This window comes from Humulus lupulus, chromosome 4, assembly GCF_963169125.1.
Source record: "Humulus lupulus chromosome 4, drHumLupu1.1, whole genome shotgun sequence".
Lineage (NCBI taxonomy): Eukaryota > Viridiplantae > Streptophyta > Magnoliopsida > Rosales > Cannabaceae > Humulus > Humulus lupulus.
The window spans coordinates 25,034,908-25,039,408 of record NC_084796.1 but is presented as its reverse complement, the minus strand read 5'-3'; the positions used below and the strand labels follow the sequence as shown (position 1 = coordinate 25,039,408).

At 42.9% G+C, this 4,501-nt stretch overlaps 1 non-coding gene across 1 annotated transcript; it reads left to right on the top strand.

The window, feature by feature from the left end:
- Window positions 1-104, top strand: LOC133833265 (small nucleolar RNA R71). Its single transcript, XR_009892657.1, has one exon. It is a non-coding gene; the product is annotated as a small nucleolar RNA R71 (small nucleolar RNA).
- Window positions 105-4,501: the final 4,397 nt, after the last annotated feature.

Genomic DNA, 4,501 nt, shown 5'->3' with positions numbered 1-4,501 from the left:
TAACCATGTTGTGGGCAACGTCGTAATAATTCCTTAAACCTCTCCCAAGCCTCATAAAATGGTTCTTGATCTAACTGTCGAAATTGTCCAATATCGCTGCGTAACTGGGCTGACTTGGAAGGAGGGAAAAACTTAATCAGAAACTTTCTTGCCATCTCATCCCATGTCGTAATTGTTCCAGGCTGCAAAGATTGCAACCAACTCCTGGCTCTTTCCCTCAAGGAGAAAGGGAAGAGACGCAATCTGATGGCGTCATCAGTAACGCCATTCATCTTCACTGTGGCACATACCTCCAGAAATATGGCCAAGTGAATGTTGGGGTCTTCAGTAGCTAGACCCCCAAACTGATTTTGTTGCACCATGTTGATTAGTGCAGGTTTCAGTTCGAAGTTGTTGGCAGCAATGGCTGGATTTGCTATTCCAGTGAGATTCTCATTCACAATAGGCATGCAAAAATCACGCACTGCCCGCTGCGCTGGATTAAGAGGAGCCCCAGCAGTTGCTGGTTGATTGTTATTATTGCCATTGCCACCGTTGTTGTTCACCCCGTTGTTGTCCATATTAAGCTCTTCAATCCTTTTCTTAGTTCTCAACTGACGGAGTGTGTGCTCAATTTCAGGATTCAGAGGCTCAACAGGTGTAGAACTCCTAGTCCTTCGCATATACTGAGAACACAAGAACAATCTATAACGTTAGTAACAAAATAAATAAAAATCTAATTTAAAATCAAGACTTAAAGTTTCAATATTAGTAAAATTAATTTTAATCCCCGGCAACGGCGCCAAAAACTTGATACAAATTTTTCTACCGCAAGCGTACGGTGTATTGCAATATAGTTTTAAATTAAAAGATGTCGAACCCACAGGGATTAAATATTAAATTCACTAATTACTACTACTGTTAAGTCTATAATTTTAATTAGAAAAGCCAATAAATAAATTAACAATTAACTAAAGAATATGAAATAACAAAATAACCAAATCTTATGCTCTTGAAATGTGATTAAATAGAAGATAAATGTACTAGAGTAATGATTTCACTATTCAATTATGAACATAGTTTCTTTATTATTCTAATCAATTCTCCTCATTTGTAATTTCTAGAATTATAATATAATGCATTTATCTTTCTCAAGCATATATGCAATTAATCTCAATTAATCAATATGATATCTCTATTCGCTATTAAATAATCAAGACGTCATTAAGCAATAGCTATTCTAAACCAAATTCATAGAGTTCAAGGAATCTCTCAATCTCACAATCACTCTATGTCAAATCTTCTTATGTCCAATCTATGTTTATCTTTCTCAAGCATAATCCCTAGATTTCAATTCACAATAATGATGGCCAAACATTAATATGATAAAAGTAACTCAAGAAGATATGAACAAACGAGAAGAATTTCATAGAAATAATAATAGAAACCACAATTCAATAATCAAAATAGATTCATCTAATACTCTAGCACAAAAAGAGTTTAGTTCTCCATTATAAACATAAACATAATAACAATGTACTTGTTCATAATAAAAAAAACTAAAATGAAAGGAAGAAGGAATAAACTAGATGTAATGGTGATAATCTTGATGATGTCTAGCCTCCTCTTCTTCTCCGAGCCTCTAATCTCTGTCTAATCTCTTCCAAAAACCGTGCTTAGACCCTAATTAAACTTTTCTCGTCGAATGGCTACCGAGTGTTGGGCGGACGACTTTCTGACGAGGACTAACCCCACCCTGCTCTTGAACTTCACCACCGTCGGTAAGTACTCAATCTTTGTTAGTTAATCTGAGCCCTTAGCCTTTAGATGACATTCGTCTTGATTTTCTCGATTAGGTCCGTATCGCCATACTCCATTCATGGAGTCTTTCAACCAGAGGCTTCGGGCGATGGGCTCTTTTTCTGACGAGGAGTTAGAGCTTCCCCGTCTTGTCACTGATGCCCGTCTCCAACAATGTGGGCTGCTGTAGGTGGGGCAGAGTGTGAATATCGTGGTCCTCACCCCTTTCTGAGACTCGAAGAGGCCTCGGATAGAGGCAAAGATGCATACAGACTTCATGGCGGCCAAAGCACTTCAGCGGTACCAGCAGCGCCTTCGTGAGGAGCGCAAAGAGAGTGTTCTTGCCATCAAAGCTGCTGAGGAGGCACGAGAGGATGCAGAACTTAAGGCAGAGCTGGAAGCGGGGATCGAATCATCCTCTGCCCACCAAGGTAAGTCTCCGATCCTTCTCCACTATGCTAGGTGCGTAGGGGAGGGAACTAGTCCCGACCATATCTTAGTCTCTCCCTCCCATCTCGAGTGCGGCCAAGTTTCGGAGCATCGCTGGTCTACTGAGGAGTATCAAGATTACCAAGATCTTATCGACGTATTCCTTCACAACCCGAAGAGGAGACTACACCGTCCCGACTTTATACCTCTCGACGAATCAATGACCATACATGTTTCTTGGTTTTGTCAGTACGAGACCAACTTGACGCAAGAGATGGGTTGTCTCATACATGATTTTTCCAGTACCCTCTTTCATTCCGAGGAGCCTAACCACGGTGGGAAGCTTGAGGAGATTTTTGCTTTCTTTTTTGCATGTGTTATCCTGTTATGGTTTTTCCTTTATTTATCGTGACTAACCAAGGTGTTTCTTTTGCAGATAGTATAGGCCTTTCCGACTTGGTGCGCTCGAAGCGACAAAGGGTGTCAGGCCCTTTTGAGATCGATCTCCAAATGGTCCCAACAACGACACCACCACCTCCTCTGTCTGTTTTGGCACCCTCCGCCACTACTCCGATGGCCCCTACCTCAGGCGCAGTAGTCGCCGGAGAGGTCATAGACCTAGAGGGCTCTTCCCTTGAGATGAGGGGTTCTCAGGGAAAGGCAAAGAGATTCCCCCCAATCCCCCTCAAGCCAAGGATCCTCACCTAGTTATCTTTCTGGAGTACTACAATGACGACGGATCTGGTATGCACAAGGAGGTCACCGAATATTATAATGCTCTTATCGGCGAGGGTAATGAAAGCGTTTGACTGCTGACCAAGTATCTGCGCAAGGACTGGCCGAAGGAACTTGTCTCCACTCCCCACCGCGAAGAACTTGAACCTCTCCTCGCAGGGAGAATAGGAGAAAGAGCCATGCCACTCGGCACGGAGCTCCTGCGGGGATTAGCAACGTCCCTGTGTGAAATGACTGCAGGCAGCTTCGCTCGTTGTGGTTTGTGGTGACAATGAGGTGGCGCTGGTGGCAACTAGCCAACACGCTGCCACAAGGGTAAGTCTTTGGTTTCTTTTTTATCTCGATGAATGTCTTGTTTTTATTAGTTTCATTGATCCATCACTCTGAATTCACAGGTTGTTGATTTAAACCAACGACTCGGGCACCTGGTGCTGACGCGGTCTCTTGAACTGAAGAAGACTTAGGAGGAGTTGGCTCGTGTCCAGGCGGAACTTGCTCAAGCCAAAGAGACAGCAGTCCCTCTGGAGGAACATTCACGGCTCCAGAAAGAGGTGGAGGACACCAGGGGCTGCGTTCACGAGGTGGAGAATCAATTGGTCGTGGAAAGGTCTAAATTATTCGCCTTGGAGGAGACATCCCCCAAGCTGTTAAAAGATGCCGCGACCCAGACACGGAATGTGGAAGAGGAGCTGGCCCGAATTCGCGAGGAGTTTCGGATAAGCCGGGCGGCTCTTGAAGCCCGCGTTGGTGAGTTGGAAAGATCCAACAGAATCCTGTCTAAGGACCTTGATGTAATGGCTGAGGACATGCTCTATATCGCGTGGCAAAACAACAAAGACATGGACCCATCCTTCACGGAGGATCCCGATATGAGGACAAAACTTGAATCGCGTCTCGAGGCAGACACTGCCCACGAGGCCCAAGAGATAGAGGTCTCGGCGGCGGGTTGGATTCTCGAAGACAACCCCATGGTCAAGTTGGTGACAAAGGTTCCATCAGGTGAAGGCCCCTAGTAACCCAAGTATGATTAGGCCTGCGTGCCACAACTTTTAGGGGTACAAACATACATTTTAATGCTCGAGCCCCCGAGCACTCTTGTTTCTTTTCTATTTAACCACGTATCTTTTCTTTCACTTGATTTGGTTATTTGAATTCGGCGTAACCTAATCTGGCATGCGAACAATCACTCAAACCATTTTAAACACTTAGTTCCACAAATTCAATGTAACATGAATGTCACGAGAATAAGAACTCAAATCATTTTAAACATGGTTCTATAAATTCAAACGTAACACAAATGTCACGAGAACAAGAACTCAAGTAATTTTAAACGTGGTTCTATAAATTCAAACGTAACACGAATGTCACGAGAACAAGAACTCAAATTATTTCAAACATGGTTCTATAAATTCAAACGTAACATAAATGTCACGAGAACAAGAACTCAAATTATTTTGAACATGGTTCTATAAATTCAAACGTAACACAAATGTCACGAGAACAAGAGCTCATATTATTTTAAACATGGTTCTATAAATTCAAACGTAACACAATGTCA